The sequence below is a fragment of the Lissotriton helveticus genome, chromosome 2_1 (assembly GCF_964261635.1).
Source record: "Lissotriton helveticus chromosome 2_1, aLisHel1.1, whole genome shotgun sequence".
NCBI lineage: Eukaryota > Metazoa > Chordata > Amphibia > Caudata > Salamandridae > Lissotriton > Lissotriton helveticus.
The window spans coordinates 82,604,514-82,626,637 of record NC_136059.1 but is presented as its reverse complement, the minus strand read 5'-3'; positions in this window follow the sequence as shown (position 1 = coordinate 82,626,637).

Genomic DNA, 22,124 nt, shown 5'->3' with positions numbered 1-22,124 from the left:
TGTTGATTTAGCCTGTTTCAAGCCTGAACAATGTTGTGAAGACAGTGCTATGTCAACCATTGGCAGGCAATTGGAAATATTTGAGAACACTTTGTCCAAGTTTGGGCTTTGTGAAACCTAACTTTGTGCCCCACACGTGGTTGTGAAGCAGTGTGGCCTCCTACTGGAATCACAGACTGGAGAGCAGAATTCTTAATCTTCTCTCCATGTTGAGAGATCGAGTACACCACCAATATTGCTAGCCAAGGGAGTGCGTGGAGAGTCAGTAGGCTGGTGGGTGAACAGCTACAGGAAGATACGTGTGGCTTGTGGTAACTCCTCTACTTCCTGTGCTGTTTCTAGCCCCCTGTGTGATGGGATTATAGGTGTGGCCCATGTGTGAAGCTCTTCCATAGCCTTTGACTCTTAGCAGGCACTGGACACCACCCACACTGCATCAATGAGTTTGCACCACCTGACTATTGATCATGAAATTCCACGGCCCCAAGTCTGCACCCAGGCGGTGCAGCCCTTATGACCTGTACCATCTTCACTAAGGGTACAAGGCCAATCAGAATACTTCCAAAGGGGAAACATCATTTACAACACAACTTTTACCACGCAGTGCCTTTACGACGCAACTTTACAACGCAAACCATTACAACGCATTGCGCTGGGAGCGCTCTAGGAGAGGGAATAGGTTTAATTTACTATCCAACACCTTCCCTACTATCCACGGGGACTGGAGTTGGAATAGTAAATTAAACTATTCACTATCCAGCGCCCCAAAGCACTATGCGTTGTAAAGGCATGCGTTGTAAAAACAGCGTTGTAAAGGCATGCGATGTAAAAGCATGCGTTGTAATGTCATACATCCCTTCCAAAGCAGCCCCAGTGCCCATAGTAACTAGTGATAGAAACTGGTCCTCCTTGGATGCACCATTTGTGCAGTAGACAATGATTCTCCATCCGCAAATTTGATTACCAGCGCGGCTCCTCTGCAATCACGGAGGAGCATCGCCTCCCCGCCAGCAGCCAAAAAAATGAAAAATAAAACAATAGTTCAGTAAATATTTATTTCGATGATTAAAAACCATCATAAAAATACATATATACAGTAAAAAAATTAATTAAATAGCATATCTTAACTTTATCTGAAAACAAAAGTCCACAATTATAAAACACAGAATAATATACATTAATTCCTTAACATTAACCTCTTGTAATTCTTAATCTTACTGCCACTTTAAAAAAATCATAATAGAACATAATGTTCGCATATCGTTTGCTCTTTGTAAGAAGAGTAAGGCAGTTTTGGAATGACAAAACTTTGCCTCTTTCAAAATAGCCACCAAAAATTTTCGTCGAGGCATCTGATAAAAAGGACATAGAAGTACAAAATGAAGGGTGTCCTGCGGAGACCTATTGTTTCAGCCGCAGGCACCCTTCTGCTCAATTGTTTGAGTAAAACCAGATGGATAAGACAATATATTTGGTAACATATTGAGCCAAAAACGACACATTAAAAACCTGTCCTGCGAGTTATACATCAAAAATAGATAGGGTTCCATACCCTCACTATTACTCACAAGACAATGAGCAGTTACTGATCTCCTCAACAATTCAGGACCTGTTCTACAAAATGCAAACTTTGCTAGCAGCAGTTTTTTGATCTGTAATTTACTAGAGGTAGAAATTAAGTTCGGGTTGGTAAAAAGATCCTTCCGGTCTATATCCTCTAGCACAACCTTGACATAATTTAGCCACGGGATTTGCAACCACTTGTTTCTTTGTAAGCAATCTGCTACAATTACTCTACTTAATTCTACCTCAGGATTTACTCAAATTCTGAGCCATGCTAAAATGGGGCTCAACTTTACCTGATCTACGATGTAAGGGCTTCCCAGTTCGCTGTGCACAATTGCAGCTGGGGTACTCTGCAGGATTTTTAAAATCCTGCAGAGAAATTTGTCTTCCTCCAGCTACAGTTGTTTTACATCCCCAAAGCCCCAAACATCTGCTCCATACAGGGCTTTTGCGGTGCTTATGGAGCCGTATAGGTTCATCACCTGTTCTGGGGACCAGCGGCCCAGCCTTCGGGCAAAATTTAGTATAGCACCATTTGAGGAAACCAATTTTGAGAAGCGTTCCTCTATCAGAGTTTTACATTTTAGTTCCCCATCAAATAAGATTCCCAGATAGGAGAAAGTCTTCACCGTTTCTAAAGTGTGGGTCCCTATTTTGTATGCAAAGTTCCTGCAAGGCTTTTTACCTGCCAACATCACAAAGGACTTGCTTAAGTTCACAGACAGGTCTAAACTGTCCATGAATTTTACAAATCCGTCGATCAAACACTGTAAGCTCCACGGGGTACGAGCAAGCAGGACCGCGTCATCCGCATACATAAGTACCGGAATATGACGCGTTCCGGCTTTTGGACAGTCTGTGTTCAGGGCATTCAGAGTTCTCTCAAGGTTGTTAATATGAAGTGAGAACAAGAAGGGAGCAAGGATGCAACCTTGCCTCACTCCGCTAGTGCACGGAAAGGGTTCAGTACTCCCCCCTCCGTGCTATAGCGGACCCTGGCAGTGGTGTTCCAGTGTAGTTCTCTAAGAATGTTAATCAGTCCAGGGTCAATTCCCAGGTTGCTCGTCATAGCCCATAGCTTGTTCCTGTTTACATTATCAAATGCCGCGGCCAGGTCCATAAACCCCAGATAAATAGTTTCACTACTGGCTTTTGTGTATTTGACGACCAGCAAGTAAAGATTAGGACACTGGTCGCTAGTTGATTTTCCTGATCTAAAGCCATACTGGGTGTCTGCTATAGTGTGGTGCTCTTCTGTCCAATCCATAAGTCGGTCCAATACTACCCGGCCCAGGATTTTGGCAGAGACATCGATCAACGATATTGGTCTGTAGCATTGGGGATTGTCCCTGCTTCCCTTCTTAAATATAGGGACAATTGTAGCTGTAGACCAGGAGCGGGGCAGCCCAGTTTTAACAGCTGCATTTAGGACCCTCGTCAAGATTGGGGCCCATGGGGCCACGTTGCTCAGATACCAATCTGGCGGGGTGCCGTCAGGACCTGGGGCTTTAATATGAGTGAGACCTTGAATTGCCTTAGTTATTTCTGTGAGGAAAAATTCTACTTCCGAACTCCGAGTACCATCCCAACAGCCTTCTGGGTCCGTATCATGGGTGTGATTGTAAAGTCCCTCAAAGTGTATCACCCATTGTTCCAGGAGTATATTGGTTCCAATCACCGGGGCACTGGTGTCCTGGAAGTGTGGCCTATTGATTATCCTCCAGAATTATGTCAGGTCCCTTTTCTCCCCAGCCTCCATCAAATCGGCCCACACTTAAGCTTGAAGGGCAACTTTTCTCTGTTTGAACACAGTTTTGTAGTTCTGTCTAAAAAGGGCCACTTTTAATGTATCCCTAGGAATGGCTTTAAGACTGGATTTTAAATCTCTTAGTGCACGAGAGCAGTTAGTATCAAACCATCTTGGCTGAGTAATGTTTGTCCAGGGGCCTTTTGCCTTCATTAACTCGTCAACCAAGTTGGTTATAGACCCAAACGCCATGACCAGGGAGCACCCCTCTCTCAGTGGATCTAGGCATTCTTCGATCTGACTTTTCCCCTTAACTATTAATGATTTATAGAATGCCTGAGCATCGATTTTCGACGACCTAAGCCGTCTCCCCTGGTCAGTTGCCCTCAGGACGGTATCTACATGTTTACTCCTCTTGGGACAGCCTCTATATATGAGTTCCAGGACTAAAGGGTTGTGGTCACTGAAAATGCTCCAATCAATCCTCACCCCAGTAATCCAGTTTTTTGCAAAACTGGATACTACAATAAAGTCTATAAAAGAGGAACATCCTCTTCCTTTGAAAGTTGGGGTAAGGGACCCCTCTTTTCCCGGGACAACCAAGTCAATAGTGTGTACTAGAGCATATGTATCTAGTAATTTGCTGAGTGCTAGCCCCTCAGAATTGTGTTCGAAGTGTGGGCCAGTCTCAACCCGGCAGGAAGACCAATCAGTAATTACTGGGAGCAAGTTTGGGCATAGATGACAATTTAAATCGCCGATCACTATTACAATAGGTTCTGCCGCCACTTTCCTATGTTCTAGCTCCTGGTTGAGTCTATAACCCAGTTCCTGGAGTACAGCATTAGTTCCTTTTACCGGCCATGTGTTATAGATGTTAAATATCAATAACCTCAAACCATTCCCTGAAAATGTTGCCGCCTGGAGAGTGTGCGATGTCCAGGATGGGAGTGTCCAGACTCCTTCTAAGTTTAAGTCTAAATATAGTGCTAGCCCTCCCATTGCCCTTTCAGATCTAGCTTCTTGTGCTGGTACAAAGAAACACTTGTAGCCCGGTATTTGGAAGGGGGTGCTATCAACCGCCCAGGTCTTCTGGAAGCTTATTATTTGGAACCCACTTAATTGATCCTGCCAGTCCCTGTTGTCAAATTTCCCTGCTAAGCCTGATAGATTCCAGGACATTATTTTTAGCCCTCCCACAGATCGATGTGCGACCTGTGCACCCAGGCTATCTGCGGCGGATCCATCCCTCAATAGTGACATACCCCGTTGTTTCCCCGGACCTTGCATTAGTTGGAGTTCTTCGGTCCCCCACTGCTGATATTCCCCTAATACTCTCTGATAAATAGGTTCAGCACCCTCCTCCTCGTACGTGTGATCTTGGGGATCCCCTGACCTATTTAGTCAGTCATTTTCATCGACGGACAATAAGGGGCTGAATCTGTTTGTCCATTCTGCCAAACCCCGATCTTTGGAAACCAGACCTTCCAGAGTATGGTTACTTGCCCTGGTCACGTCTGGGGCCTTTCCCATTCTGCCAAAAGTGTACCTAGGATCATGTGTGACACATTGTATTGGGTAAAAATATCCTAGCGGCAATGGTCGTATGGAGCTAGTCTGGTTCATATTACCATTTTCCAATATATATTCCACTAGGTGGGTATTCCTGAAGTTCACTATAATACAATTGCCCGCCATATCTTTACTCCTACTACCTATCCAATTTACTCTTCTGACATGGAGAATCTCCCCACTTTCATGGCCGGGCAATGGCCTGTTCAAATTTAACCAATTAATTATCTTATTTTTTAGTTCTGTATGCGACTCTTTCTGCTCTGGTTTGAGTTCTGGTACCCCCACTAGTACAACTACGTAGGTGCACGCTTCAGGGGGTAAGTTTATGTTTGGTAAGGAGTTGGTGGCTCTTCCGTTTGTTTCTCGACGTGTATGATGTGTCTCTGCCAATCTAAGGGGTGAGGGGTTCCTATTTTGTGTTTGCAACATAGTTGTTTGGTTTTGGCCCTTATCTGAACCCTTTTCCCCTACTTTCTGCTTATTACCCAACTCCGCCTGCATTGGAGGATTTGGAGGGGCATGAGTTTGTTCAATCGTGCATTGTTCATTGCTAACGCAGTTGTTGTTAGTGGGGGACTGCCGGTATGGGATGGTGTTTGATGGGGCAGGGTTGGCGAGTGAGTTGTTATTGATAGTGGAGCCCCTTATCCTTCCCTGCTTATTCAGTTTGTTTGTAATTTTGTCTAACCTACTGATTAATGGTTTAATATGGCTTGCAATGAAAAGTTCCAGATGTTTTTGGAGATCTATTATTACTTGAGCCATCCACCCTGGAGGAGCTGGCTGGTATGTCACTTCTACTTCAGTAACTTCATACTCAGAGTCATTTGTTCTGGGCATAAAGGCACTTGGTTTTGCTTTCCTAGAGTAACACTTCTTGGGCCCCGCTCTTCTAACTCTACTGCTAGGGATTTTTTTGTCAGCCACGGCTGTTACCACCTCCGTATCCACTGCCGGCTGGGCACAAGGAATATTATCAGCCGAAATTTCCAAAGTGACAAGTGGGGGAACAGCCGATATTTCCTTGTCAATAGCCTGTGGGGGAGTGGATAAAACAGTTGTTGGCGTTAGGGATAAGCGTCTCTCAGTGCGCTCGATCTCCCCGGAGACTGCGCCAATAACTTTCCTCAGCATGAGGTCAATTGCAGTAGGTTGAGCTTTTTGAGGAAGTGATACATTAGGCTCAAGCACTGTTATGCAGGGTGTGAGGGGGATATGAACATTGCCCTTGATGGAGCGAGTTTTCACTTTGCTGGCCATAGTAAAAGAAAACAAACTGGTGAGCCTCACTGTCAAATTTATATCCTTTGGGCTCACCCATAAATTTGTAGGTACCTCCTCCCACAATTAAAAAGGGCTTACAAAGTAAATCCCCCTTCCCGCAGTCACAAGTGATTTAGAAGTCAGTAACCCACCGCCATTGTGCAGTGTCTGTTATCAGCCGTATACTCGTCTAGATGCCGCTGGGTACAAGGTAGGTATTTGATGGAGGACCCAGGGGTGGTGGCCCAGCCCGGCCTCTTCTGGCCACTGATGGCCACAGATGGTCCCGCCCTTGTCCCGGGCTTCTCCCGGTGCGCTCCCGCGCGCATCCCCGAGGTTCCAAGCATGCCTTTATGTGCCTCCTGGTGCGTGGTGATGAGGGGAGCTGGGGATGATGGGAGACGTAGTCCAGCAGAGCAGAGCAACACCCGAAACAGGCAGGCACAAGCAGACCCCCACAGCGCCTCGGCGGAGCTAAGCCCGGCCGGCAATGTAGAGAGTGGAGGTAAGCCCCTGCAGCGTTTCCAGGTGAGCCGAGCCCAGCCACAGACACGCGACCCCAGAGATAACTGCCAAACCTGTGTTTGTTATTGTTTTATTTTTCTTCGTAGCTTTGTGTCTAGGGGGCGGGCCATGGGGATGACAGGCAGAGGGAGGGTGGTAGGTGCACTGTTGTAAGTGCGTATGACGGTATGCCTGAGGACAGCAAAACCGGCATGCGCACTGAAGCTGTCTCGAAGCCGAGCTGTATTGCCGGGTTGGAGACAGCAGGCGCAGGCTCCCAGTCTACCTGGGGGTGCAAATTCCCAGTGCTCCAGCCAATCCTGAGGCTGCTCTCAGCATGAGAGAAGTGTCAGGTTTGGTGGCACAGGAATCTGGGAGCCTGTGCCTGCAGTGCACGGAGCCAAAGTGGAGGGTCGAAGGGGCAGGTTAGTACCCCCCTTCCCATACCGAACCACTTTACAAGGACACCGGCCGCCACTGCTGACTACACCATGTGCATGGTCAATGAACTGAGTAGTGCTATTAATGTTTAAACCTGTTATGTGGCAGAGGCCGTGCCAGCAGTACATACACTATGTACTCAGTATAAATAAACCTAGTTGCAAGATACCATAGACTTTTTCTTAACTTGATGATGTAATAAGCTACCACCAACCATTAGGTACACACTGGTGGATCACTGACAGAATATCGGATCACAAATATTATGTGGACAGAATATTGTGTCAAAAATATTGAGGACCAAAATATTGAAAAGGCAAGTGCAAAAAGATAAGTATGGATTTACTATTATTAGCTGCACATCTACATATCTTGAAGATATAGATATCATCAAGGAACATATATGTGAAGTTATATACAGTAAAACCTTACCTACTGATAGAAACGTTCCTTCACAATATTTTTGTCAATATTTTTGACTCAATATTTGTGTTTCTAAAAACCCAAACTGGCAGGTGATACAGTCCAGCAAAACGATTGGATGGGTCCCTCCAGTACAGGGCATGAGCGTCACCACAAAACACCCTTCTTCTAATCCAGAGGCTGGAAAAATGCACAGAGGCAATCTGGCCTAGTGAGGAGCTGCTGGGTGTTGTCAGGTCATTACCAAAGCACTAAACTTATTGTCTGCTTTCAGAAATGTGTTTTCGGTGCTTTTAGACTTAACAGAAATGAAAGGCGTATGTATTTTGATCAATAAAAATTATAGTGTGTTATATATGTGCTATCCAAATCTAACCCTTTACTCCTCTTTTCAAGAGTACCTAAGCCTTTTTATGACCTTGCTACCCTGAAACAGTCGAACCCTACGAAGTAATTACTTGGCAGTTCAGTGTGCTCGCGGTAGTACCTGGCGTCTGTGGTACAGGGACAACAGCATTGCATCAAGAACCTAGATCATGGAATGTACTGTCTAGTAAACAACAAAGTCCAGCACATGTACAGTACAGGATTGTCAAACACGGCTGTGTTCTCTGCCATTGGTGATAAAGATTGCAATCATTCTGATTGGCTGAAACAAAGACAATGTTTCCATCAAGCAGACTGGCCAAAGCAAAAAGGTAAATATTGGAGAAGGGCAATTCATGATTCACTCATGTGTCTTATTGCAGAACTGTTCCAACAAGGCTCCACACACTGCCACATGGAAAACTTGAGAAGGCATCCACCAGAGCCAGCTGTTCACACTGGAACTTCCTGATGGAATAACAATGTAGGTGTGTTCCACAATGCATTAAAGCTACACACAGAAATGTAACACAATACAACACAGAAAACAGAACATCTTCTGCCTCACAGAACAATGAACACAAATAGGCTAAACGCTATAAGGATTACATAAGCAATGAAGAATAATTGATGAAGACTACATAAAGGAAAACAGCATAACAGAAAAACAATGTATGAAGCCACGTGGAGGAACATGGTAGAATTATACCACTGCAGACATGTAGTTTTCGTATCTTTTAGGTTTCTATCCTCACTCTATGTCAGCGGTATTCAAACTGTTTAATGCTGCATCCCCCCTTCCTCTAACCCCCTCCTCAGATTTTTCACAATTATTCTATTAAACTGGAAATGTTTAAATATGTCTCAACTTATTTAAAAACAAGACATATTTAAACATTGCAACAAACATCAAACATTCGGCTACTTGGCGCATTATGGGATGTAAAAGAAATTGCCACATCTCTCCCAACCTTAAAACTCTCAATTGGCTCCTCGATGAAGCAAGAATCTATTAGAAAATCACTTGCATGACTCACAAAGCCCTTCACTACAAGACCCGAGATATCTGCCTCAGAAGTTGGTGCTCTCTGGCGGTGATAGATCTGCAGGGACTCCAGCTCTCTTCTTCTGAAACCACAAAGATTTTCCAAAAAGAAAACATACAACCCAGTGGTCTCTGAGCTTGCACCGAGGATTTGGAACTCACTGCCCCCAGAAACCAGAATGAACCCCTCAACTGCTTCCTTCAAGAAGGAAGTAAAGTCTTTACTCATGAGCAAATTCACCTGAGCGCGTCCGTTACTCGCATGAGGGCTGTTAGACGTCTCTGTTTGTGATGTCTTTTGTATGCATGAACTTCTAGATCCATACGCATTTGTGCGCAATATCTGTTTTACTTCTACTCTGCCCTCTGCTCACTTGTAAAGCGCCCTGATACCCCCAAGGGTCATGTTTGTGCTATATAAAACTTTCTAAATAAATAAAATTGGAGTTAAATTCTGTTTTTATTTTTTAAATGATAAAAGGAGCTAGTGATGGCCCATTACAGAGCAGCTTACTGCTGCTCATTTATCCCCACCGCTTAAAACAAAGCACTGCCATCAGCATGATGCTTCTTTTGGTCAGAGCCTGGCACCCCCTGGTTTCACTTGAGGCCCCCAAAGGGGGGCCCGCCCCCCAGTTTGAAGACCCCTGCTCTATGTCCTCATGCTGTGGTTGCGTCACTCTCATCACATGGCACCTCTGCATCCTCACTATTCTCCCAATCCTTCCATTCGACTCTTTTACGACTTGTCACTCTTCAGATGTTCCATTTCCTAGCATCATCCGAACCACTCTCTCATTAGACCACTTGTAGGTCTTCTTCCTCCTTAACTTCCCAAAATCCACACAGACCATACCACCAGCCCTAAATCACCTACTCAACCCTTAACCTTGACATTATGCTGTAGACATTTGTCTTTGTCTTGTTTTTCTCATACCAAATCACGCCCCATAAGTACTAAATCCATCAGACATGCCACATTCTCAGGCTAGCTGATGTTCGTTCCATCCACGCTAACGCAGTGCAGGGTAACCGTCCCTTCAACAAAAAGAATTGAGTTACCCATTATTGAGTGTGGCGTTGTTCTATTATTCCAGTACAAACCATTCTTCACCAATAGCTGAACACACTCCACAAGCACTCTGCTAAATTATTCAACCAGCCCATTCTCACGAGGAGGCTACAAGGTGGTCCTATATTATTTTATGCCCTATTCTCTCAGGCATTTCTCAAACTCCATAGAGACAAACTGGAGACCATAGTCTGTAATAACTACCTCGAGGCATCCTTCCTTCTAAACACGTATCGCAAAAGGCTACTACATTAGTCGACAAGACCTCATTCACGAAACCTACTTCTGAAACTTTTGAATGATAATCGATGAGTCCTATGGCATCCTTTCTCTCTAAGCCCTGGCAGATAAAAGGATGCCAGTTGTAACAACCCAGACCTTTTGGCGTGCCGTTCAGGAAAAACTGACAGGCACACCAGGTGTGTTGCCAACTATATGAGATTTATCACTGCACACACCACGCACCCCTGACACGTCTCTCTATATCCTCTTCATGGAAGACATACCTCCATGTCCTTCATACATCAACTCCAAAGCTGAAAAATACTAAAATACTTGACATCTCTCAAATTTGCCAGCGGTTCACTAATATTTTGGAGTCGATGCCTATCTACCCAAATGGTGTAATTCATCGCAAGTTTGGAAAGGGTCCTCAGCCAAGTCAAACAATCATTGGTAAAGCCAATGGGTTGTGTCCTTGGCATGCAAGCAATTTTTGTAATTCTTTTATTATTTTATAAATGTGTAATATGCAAAAATTGCTAAAATATATATATATATATATATTTTAATTAAAAAGTGTCACTAAGTAGCCCGGGCATGCGAGGCTCGTTTCAGGAGGCTGTGCACGTGCGATCAGAAAAAATGCTGCCACTCAAAGTGTAATACACCCTATGGATAAAGTGGCCTATAGCGGGGAAAAGCGGCATGTGAATAACACTAGAACAATCTAATGGATGAAGAGGGCTCACCGAAAGCCGCTATGTGTATAAATGGATGTATTTTTCATAAGGATTGTTTTTTGGAAGCATGAGGCTTTACAAGCGGACTCTAAGCCAGACCTAAAAATAGATGAAACGACACCATCGGATGCTCTGTTGCTTTTAAAAAGTATTGAAGCCCAGTTACCTTACTTCTGCCTCAGGTTGAGCTCATAAGTTCATTTAATGATCAAAACGACATGACCCAGTTCCCACTGCTCACAGACACCCTAAATGCAATTCTGGAAGCAACCATAAATAACTTTAAGTGAAGCAGCACGACTGGCGACAAACCTGCCGTGTAATGTGCCTCTTTGTTTCAACATAGGGCCTTTTGTGCAAGAGGTTTTTCGGATGATTTCACCCTATTGCTTTGTTGGAAGGTTTCCCAATTTAAGAAAAATTAGATGTGTGCAAGAGATGCAGGCCCCAGGCTCTAATGAAAGTGTAGCCACCTCTGGGATGAAAAGCAGAGGCTGAAAATGTGTATGCTTAAGAAAACTACAAAATGAAGTCATGGTTCTTTTTCATGGACCATGTAGTGTTGGGGGCCCTAGGCCCACATGCTGGACGAAGTGAACACGCTCACACTGTAGTACGGTACTGGAACCGGCCACAAGTGTGTGCACCCGGGCCCTTTTATTGGCGGGGCCACGTCACTCGTGACACCCGTGATGGATGGGTTTGGGGGTGCAGTGTATCCTGTGGAACACTAGAACGTGTCCCGCAGGACACTACAGACCAGTCCCTGCCTTAGAACGGATCTTTTTTTTATTAGCCCCCCCTCAACCCCACCTCTTAGAAGGAGATGTAGCCACCATGGTGGTATCCACATCAACAAGCATTAGGAATGCATTAGGGCTCGGGTTTGTTTTAAGTTAGAGATAATGGCATTGTAAATGGCAATGTGTTTTAGGCACTCTGCACTACCACTCTGCACTCTGCACTACCACTCTGCACTCTGCACTACCAATCTGCACTCTGCACTCTCAATCTGCACTCTGCACTCTCAATCTGCACTCTGCACTCTCAATCTGCACTCTGCACTACCAATCTGCACTCTGCACTACCAATATGCACTCTGCACTACCACTCTGCACTACCACTCTGCACTCTGCACTACCACTCTGCACTCTGCACTACCACTCAGCACTACCACTCTGCACTCTGCACTACCACTCTGCACTACCAATCTGCACTCTGCACTACCAATCTGCACTCTGCACTCTCAAACTGCACTCTGCACTACCACTCGCACTCTCAATCTGCACTCTGCACTACCACTCTGCACTCTGCACTACCACTCTGCACTACCACTCTGCACTCTGCACTACCACTCTGCACTCTGCACTACCACTCTGCACTCTGCACTACCACTCTGCACTACCACTCTGCACTCTGCACTACCACTCTGCACTACCACTCTGCACTCTGCACTACCACTCTGCACTCTGCACTACCACTCTGCACTACCAATCTGCACTCTGCACTACCAATCTGCACTCTGCACTCTCAAACTGCACTCTGCACTACCACTCGCACTCTCAATCTGCACTCTGCACTCTGCACTACCACTCTGCACTCTGCACTCTGCACTACCACTCTGCACTCTGCACTACCACTCTGCACTCTGCACTACCACTCTGCACTACCACTCTGCACTCTGCACTGCCACTCTGCACTCTGCACTACCAATCTGCACTCTGCACTACCAATCTGCACTCTGCACTCTCAATCTGCACTCTGCACTACCACTAGCACTCTCAATCTGCACTCTGCACTCTGCACTCTCGCTCTGCACTACCACTCTGCGCTCTGCACTACCACTCTGCGCTCTGCACTACCACTCTGCGCTCTGCACTACCACTCTGCACTCTGCACTACCACTCTGCACTCTGCACTACCACTCTGCACTCTGCACTACCACTCTGCACTCTGCACTACTAATCTGCACTCTGCACTACCAATCTGCACTCTGCACTACCAATCTGCACTCTGCACTACCAATCTGCACTCTGCACTACCGCTCTGCACTACCACTCTGCACTCTGCACTACCACTCTGCACTCTGCACTACCACTCTGCACTACCACTCTGCACTCTGCACTACCACTCTGCACTACCAAACTGCACTCTGCACTACCAAACTGCACTCTGCACTCTCAATCTGCACTCTGCACTCTCAATCTGCACTCTGCACTACCACTCGCACTCTCAATCTGCACTCTGCACTACCACTCACACTCTCAATCTGCACTCTGCACTCTGCACTCTGCACTACCACTCTGCACTACCACTCTGCACTCTGCACGAGCAGGGAGACTGTGTTCTCTCCTAGTGAGTGCCTGCAGCTGGCAAAAGCAAGGTGTGAAAAGCCCGAGTTTCATGGTTCGCTGGAAGGTGCACGTCTAGCAAGGTAAATTCAAAATATTATTAAAGATGTGGTTGACGAAGACCCAGGTCATCAACATACATAATGTCCTGACTTTGAAGCGGATATCCATTTGAAAAAAAGAGAAGGTGTATTTATTTATCTCCCCTGTTATTCTTGTTTTTATGCTGCAGTTTGCAGCTAGGACATAATTCCCTGAGCTATTTCACCTGTAGTCTAAAACATGCGGGTTGTACAAGGCTCTAAGCAACAAACTCGCTATCCCACTAGTCTATGTTACACATAAATATGTGATCTACAAATATACGCTATATTCTGAAATAGGCATATTAATCATTTGAACTATTTTAACATTCAAACCTACGGCCAGAGGTTACACACAGATCTCTCGAGCGCAATAACCACAGGTTGCATCTTACCACTATTATACCCCAAGACTTGCAGGTCAGACAGTTGTTTGCAGCAGCTGGTTTATCCCCAAAGAACATTTAATGTAGTCTGTAACCATTACCGTAAGCCCCGGACAACTTTACATTTTGTCAGATTATTTTTTTTTTTTTTTTACAGCTGAGGGTATTACTGCAATACGTAGCCTGGCTGTCCTGAAGTCTTCTGCTCATGGTGCCGCCTTCTGACAATCGCCTTTACCCAATTGGTAGGTTCCTAGATCATATTTCCCCATTAACCGAAATAAAAAAGATGACCGAAAAACGATGCATAAGAAGTCACGGTCACCTTCAAGGGGCGAGCGTGTTAAGAACTTTCCTCAAACTTGTGTGGGGTGCAAACTGCTTCTAAAAAGCGTGCTAGCGGTCTTAAGCGAGATAATGATTTATTAAGCGGTGACGTTTTTGTTTAAGACAAGTTCTTGAACTACGAAGAAGAGGCAAGTCTCGTTGGTGGCCACAACTTTAGTATTTAAAAACCCTCCAGTCACACAGATGACGTTTCGTTGTCGGCAGGCCATTCCCTCAGATCTGCCCTCCTCTGAGCAGGTCATCCATCAACCGCAGCAGAAGAATAGCGCGCCGTCACCGACCAGCACTACGGAAACAAAGAGGCCACATCACGCCTCCCAGCTTTCACCGCCTGTTGCCAAGAGCCCTTTCATGCCTCCAACTGCACTCATTTAATAAACACAAACCGAAAAAAAAACCACATCAATTGTACACTTCCCTTGCATGTCGCCTTTGTGATTTAAACACATGCATGCAAAACGGACCCTGTCAGAATTAATCTCAACTCGTAGAAAACTTTACTGCGAGAGACCATTTTGAATTCGGGACTATATAACAACTGAACTTGTATTCGAAACAGGCCGTGGTTGGAAAACATTTATCGAGCTGATGTAACCTACCTGAAATTACAAGTCATAAATTCATAACAGACGTGACAAAATGTTGTCTTTTCGCTATGACACTGATTCGCTATGCCTGTGTGCACGTGAGGAGGACGCGCGCCCGACAAACGCACTGCTCTATGGTGAACGCGCGCACACCATCTGGAATGCATTACACGGCCACCCTGACAGCTCCTAATTAAGATTAATAAGTCTGCCGTGCACGTAACCACAGACAATATGCCATGAAACTGAAATAAATGACGGACGAAAAGTAAATATAGCCTATCACGTCAAGGCTACTAAATAGACAACACAGCGAAGACGAATCACTAGGCAGATGCCATAAAAAACGCGGCGCGCACTAAGGAATGTGGCAGTCCGGACCCCTTTCAGAATTCTTTTTTTTTCAAATACATAAGAGCTCGGAAGCTCCGCCCCCACTTCGTGGGGACGTAGGCCCGAGCCCTAAAAATGGTGGTATTGCCAGCCATTACCTGCTTATTCAGGGGATGTCCAGAAAGGGGAATAACCAGCGGTAACACAGTTATCACTGGTCATTTCACATCCGTATTTCCACTAGCTTCTCTCCTTCCCTCCCCATATATGCCACCCACATGATACTGCGGGGCAGATTTACAAGCCCCTAGCCCCACTTTTGCGTCACTTTCCCATGTTAAAAGTGACGTAGGGGGCGTGGCCAAGATGGGGACGAAGTAGGACATGCTTTTTAGTCCCTTCGGTGCCGCATGTTCTATAGCCTTGTATATCGCCCTCAAAGGTGCCCATCCACGAAAGAAACAGCGGTGCCCGGTGTCCTGGGGCTGCCCGACGGTGATCAGCGGCTCTATTTCATGAATCGGAGCCGGAAAGTGGAGGAACGGCACGGTGTGGCCCAGACGAGCGGCGAGCCAAGAGGGCCTCGTGACTGGCGGAGCAGACCGGGTTGCCCTGCAGCGGCGGTGTGGCCGGAGAGTAGGCGACTGTGACGCTGGAGGCAACATTTAGGCATCCTTAGTCCGGAGCAGAGGGGGCGGCAGCCGTGAGCAGTGTGGCGGAGGAGTCCCGCCGGGACCCGACGGCGGAGGTGGCAGCGGTGCCCGGGACTGTGGAGAGGCGGGTGCGGGCTCCGGAGTTGCCTGCCGCCCGCCGGAGGTGCTGATCTCCTCTTCCCTGCCTTTACACGGCCTTCAGAGGTGAGGAGTGGGAGAGGGAGTCCCCGGGGCGCCTGAGCTTTGGTTCGCGGACCGGCGGACGGCACCAGGCACCGGAGGTTGGCAGCCAACGAGCATTGGCAGGCAGAGCGGCGTATTTGGCCTGATGGAGGGCGGCGCGGCTGAGACTGTTGCCTGATACCGCACCTGTAGACCCGGGGGTGCGCGGCCCGGGTTGCAGGGAGGACGCCTTGAGTTACAGCAGGGCCCTTTCCCCGCCCCACGAATTGCCTACGATGGCGCTTGACGACAGGTGGAGGGACGGTGGGCCCTGAGCACCCTTACCTCTTCCCGCTTGGAGTGTAAGGGTGATTGTGCTGGACTTTGCCTACTGAGGCCCAGTGACTCAATTACAGATAGCGCTTTGGGCCGGCCCACGCTGCCTGGAGTGAACGGCTGGTAGCCTGTGGGGCTGCGGCGGGAGTGTGCCTCTTGCCCTCGTCTGGACTTGGCGAGCTGGAGGCCACGGGAGTTCAGGGGTCCCTGACAGGCACTTGAGGAGCGAGGAACTTTGCAGGCTGCTGTCTGAAGCCTATCGCTGGTGCCCCGGAGATGAGATTATCTGGCCTTCTCTGGCTTCTGAGTGAGTGGTGGTGGGTCTGAACGGGAGGGCTGGACTTCGGCTGGCGCTCCCTCCATAGCTCCGGTACCTAGATTGTGGGCTCCCTCAGGAGACGAAATGGCAGCGGCGAGGCTTAAGAAGGACAAACCCGTGAAAGACGGGGCCCAGAAAGTAGTTCTACAGCCTGCCTCGCCAATTGCTGACAAGTCCCCGCGGCGGGATGACAATGATGCGCCAGCAAACCAAGGCTTTCATGCTTGAGTTGTTTTCTGCTATTAAGGAGGACATTACGGAGCTGCGTTCTCAGCTAGCGTCTGATCTTAGAGAGATGCGACGCGACGTGGACGGTGTGGGAGAGCGGGTTGTGACGCTAGAGGAGCATGATCTGGGGACGGCGGAGGACATACATCGGCTTCAGCAAGACGTGATACGCTTGACGGAGCAGAACTTAGATCTACAAGCCCATGCCGAGGACTTGGAGAACAGGTCTCGGCGAAATAACGTTCGAATTCGGGCGGTGCCGTGGAAAGCCGAGGGATCGGATCTGAGGGAGTATGTGGACGCTCTTTTTCGGCACATCTTGAACGAGGATGACCTGCAAGAGATTCAGTTGGATCGAGTGCACCGTGTGGATCTCCCCCGGGGGCCCAAGGCCCCTCCTCCTGACATATTAGTATGTGTGCATGATTTTTAACTTAAAGAATGGATTCTGAGAAAGGCACGTGACTTTTCTCCCCTACAGTTTCTTGACCATCACCCTCTGCTGTTTCAGGACCTTGCGGCTTCTACCGTGGTCAAAAGAAGGGAATTTAAGCCTGTCACCAACTATCTGAGGGAGCAGGGTGTTCCCTATTCTTGGGGGTACCCATTCAGGCTTATCTTCAAATGGAAGACAAAGCTGATCCAGGTCCGGTCGCTGGAAGCGGCCTTTGACATCTTGGGCTTGGAACGGCGGCGCTCTGCGGAGTGGCAGAGGGTCGGCAGGCCGGCGCCCGTGGCAAAACCTGACCTGCCAGTAAGCTTGATGGAAAGAGGAGCTGCAGTGGCATCTGTGGCTTTGGTGAAGGGCGCTTCAGGGGGCTCATGAGGCACGGTTCCTTAGTTAGGCCCTATCAGGGCTTGTAGCTGGTGTCGGGTGTCCTTGTCTGGGGAGGAGTCCTGTATCAGGAATTGGGTAAAGGGGTGGTGGGCGCCATGTTCCCCTGCTTTTGGGGCCTGTTTAATGGACTTTCGTTTATTCACTTTTTCTGTGTTGTTGGGTCCTGTGATCTTGGGGTTTTTCTTGTCTGGGGGAGGTGAGGGAGTTGGGGGTGGTTTGGGGGGCTCCACATCAGCAAGGGGGGGTCTTAGGAGGGGTCCTGGGAGGCCTGCATCAATGCTTAGGGCACGGGAGGAGGTTCCCGGAAACTTGTCTGGACCCTGTTGTGCTTTGTCGACCTCGGCACAGCAATAGTGTTAGCATTGTTCTTTTCCCTAGTGTAGGGTGGCCAGGGATCTGAAAGTGGTGAGCCTTAATGTTCGAGGGCTATATAGTCCGGTGAAGCGTGCTCTTGGAGACTGTAGATGGTGATGTGTGCCTCTTACAAGAAACACATCTCCTTTCTAAGGATGTCCAGCGCATGACGGATAAGTGCTTTCCATTGCAGCTTTGGTCCTCAGGCCCAAACAAGAAGCAAGGGGTTGCGCTGTTGTTTAGTGCCCGTATGCATTGTAAAGTGCTCTCCCAGGTAGTGGATATCAGAGGGAGGTTTCTGGCTGTTCGGGTTCAATGGGGCAAGTCGCTCTTCACGATAGGGTCTATTTATGCTCCTAATGTCCATCAGGAACCCTTTCTGCGTGCAGCCCTTGCGCAGGTACTGGCATCTCCGGATGCGCTGATTCTGGTGGGAGGAGATCTTAATCTTGTGATGGAGGGAGGGATGGATAGGTCGGAGCAGCGGTCAAACCAAGCTGGTGCTTGGTCGCAAGACGGGAAACAGTGGCTTTTAGAGGGTGGGTTGCATGATGTATGGCGCGTCCAGCACCCCCAAGAGCGCGATTACACCTACTATTCAGCTGCACATAAGACGTATGCGCGCCTCGATCACTTTCTAGACACATCCTCTTTTCTGCCTTACCTATCTGCAGCGGACATCACGCCACGCTCCCTTTCCTATCATGCGCTCATCTCTGTGGTGGTTGCGTTCGGTGGTGCCCGGTCGCCTTCAGCTGGTTAGCGCCTTCGAGACTCCATGCTGCACTCCAACTCTGTGGTGGCGAAGATTCGTGACACGATCACTCAGTATCTAGCAGACAATGTAGTGGAAGACACTCCGCTGGCCTCGATTTGGGAAGCTCTGAAGCTGGTTGTAAGGGGAGCTTTTATAGCACTTGCTGCAACGTATGCTAGGCTGCGTAGGGAGAAACATGCGGAGTTGGAGGGGGATGTGCGTGTATTGGAGGCGATTCACAAGAGAACAGGAGCTCCAAGGGTGTGGAGAGAACTGGAGACCAAACGACGTATGCTCAAACACCTTGATCTCGATAGGGCGGCACATGCCTTACTGCGCTTGCGACATAAATTCTACCTATGCGGGGATAAAAGGGGTAGGATGCTGGAGCACAGGTTGCGCGTGCGTACGCAGTTACACACTATTCAGGCAGTCAGGGAATCGCAAGCAACGGCCCACACCACTGACGCTGCCATTGGAGATACCTTTCGCCACTTTTATCAATCACTGTATAGGAAAGAGGAGACGGTGCCTGAGAGCATAAGGGAGTATCTTGCATCCTCTGGTATCACACCCCTATATCGGGAATCGACGGAAGCACTGGACTCGGAGATACGAGTAGAAGAGGTTATATCGGCCATCGCGCGACTGAAGTTAGCTAAGTCGCCTGGCCCAGACAGGTTTTCAGCTATATTTTATAAAACGTATTGTAAGGAGCTGGCTCCCCTTTTGCCTTGCCTCTTCAATTCCTTCCTCGACACTGGGGTGGTGACTTCCTCCATGACTGAAGCAGCCATAACGGGTATCCTCAAACTGGGGAAGGACCCTACGGAATGCGGCTCCTATAGGCCGATCTCACTCCTCAACATTGATGCTAAGTTATTTGCGGGAGTGTTGGCTGCTAGGCTTAGCCCTTTGATGGACGGGGTGATCGACCCTGATCAAGCAGGGTTTATTCCAACTAGGCAGGGGGTTGATAACACTAAGATTGCTTTATCTCGTGGACTTGGTACACCGCTCTAAGACGCAGGCCTTGCTGCTCTATATCGACGCGGAGAAAGCATTCGACCGTGTCGAATGGGGCTATTTGTTTGAGGTGCTGAGGGCTTTTGGTATAGGCGATAATTTCTTGCTGTGGATTCAATGCCTCTATGCAGCTCCCACAGCGGTAGTGCGGGTGAATGGGGGTCGGTCTGCCTCCTTTCCCATTACTAGGGGGACGCAGCAGGGGTGTCCTCTCTCCCCGTTGCTCTTTGCGCTCTATATGGAGCCTTTCGCCCAGCGCGTTCGGTCCCATGCCGGTATAGCAGGGATCCGTTTTGGAGCAGATGTCCATAAAATCAGTCTGTACGCGGATTATGTCATCTTGGTTTTGACTACTCCCCACCCCTCTTTGCGGTATCTGTCCGCGGAACTCCTTGCCTTCCAAAAAGCGGCAGGGTTTAAAGTTAATTTTTCTAAATCACAAATTCTCAACATCTCGGTCCCGGACGTTGATATAGTGGACCTACAGAGGGACTTTCCCTTCCATTGTTGCTTCAATCGGATATCACGTACCTAGGTATACAATTAGCTCCGACTCTAGCTAAAACTCAAGCCTTAAATTATACCCTCTTAGCGGAACATGTCACCAAGGCCCTCTCCGACTGGTCCCGCCTTAAATTAGCTTGGTTTGGGAGATTGGCTGCAATTAAAATGACTGTGCTTCCCCGTATATTCTATCTTTTTCAGATGTTACCCTTGAGACCGCCGCCGGGTATGCTCTGGAGACTGCAGGGCCTACTCAACAAGTTCTTATGGAACAACAAGAGGCCGTGCTTTGCGTTTACAGTGACTACTACCCGAAAGGCGGCTGGTGGACTGGGCTTTCCTCTGCTTGCTGCGTATTTCCAGGCGTCCTGTCCTAGGTACATAGTGGAGTGGAATAGGCCTCTGTCCAGTAAGCACTGGAACTTTATGGACCAGACGGTGGCCGGATGTAATATATGGCGGGAGTTATGGCTGCCGCGCAAGCATCGAGCATGGGGACTGTATTCCTCCCCAGTGACCTCTCCGACGTTAAAAGCTTGGGACCAGTTGGCGCTCCGTAAGGGCTGGACTTCCTTCTCCTCTCCGATGACCCCCATTGTAAACAATCCCGACTTTCCGCCGGGCTGCGCATCACCGGTCTTCCATCGCTGGCGAGAGGAAGGCTGCAAAAGGGTTGGCTCACTCTTCGACCTGGATGATCTGATCCCGTTTGCCACTTTGCGTATGGAATACTTTCAGCTGCCCGAAGTGGGCCGCGTTGAACTACGCGCAGGTGGCGCACTGGGTGACCCAACCGGGCAATATGGCCCGCATGTCACAGTCGCTAATGACCTTTGAACGTTCGCTGGTATGCAAAAAAGATGACCTGAGCCTCATTTCGGAACTTTACGCGATGATTCTGTGTTGCTCACGGAAGCAACGTACGAAAGTGCAAGTCCGTTGGGAAACAGAGCTGGGGCGTCCTCTGACGGCCAGAGAATGGGAGCATGTGTTCTATAGGGCACATCACATGACTTCTAACACTGCGGGACTGAATCAGCCTACAAAACAGAGACATACTGGTATTATACCCCCGCGCGCATCAAGATGTGGGACACTGCAAAGTCAGGCCTCTGCTGGAGGGGATGTGGGATGTCGGGGACTCTGATCCACTTGCTATGGTGCTGCCCGAAGTTGGAACGCTACTGGGCCACAGTCCTTTATGAGCTGGATACTGCTTTTCAGATTACACTTCCGCGGCTGCCAGAACATACTTTGCTAGGGCTTCCCCATCCTAAATTCTTCCCTTTGCGCTCACACAGGGGCAGACAAATTGCGTTGGCGTTACTTGCTGCGAGGCAGGTTCTTTTGGCGCAGTGGGGTTCTCCGGCAATACCGGGATTGGATTCAACGATTGTGGCATACCCTTGCTATGGAGCGACTCTCTCTGGGTATAGATGGGAAGGGTTCTGAGTATGCTAGACTCTGGGATCCGTTCTTGCAGCTATTGTCCAAAGACCTCCGGGAAGTGACGTGCCCGAAATATTTGCAAATACTACAACTTATACCTTTGGAACCAGTAGGTGCCAAGCCAACCACTTGAAGGGCCGTTGATTGCAGTCAGTCAGAGAGGGTGGATCCGGCGGGGCAAGTGATGTATAGAGAAGCTGGTGCGGAGTGGGGTGGGTGTGGGAGGGTGGGTGGAGGGGTGTTTCGGACAGGTGCAGGGCTAGGGAGGGGGGTCTTGTTGTTTTTTTTGTTGTTGTTTTTTTTGTTCCTTTTTGTCTTTTTCCTTATAAAAGCGGTGGCTGCAACGAAGGTGGGGCAACGGAGTTTCTTCATTCACGCGGGGTCGACCTCCGGGATGTAGACCCAGACGAGGTGTCTTTACTTAGCGAATCCGCCCTGCCGGCAAG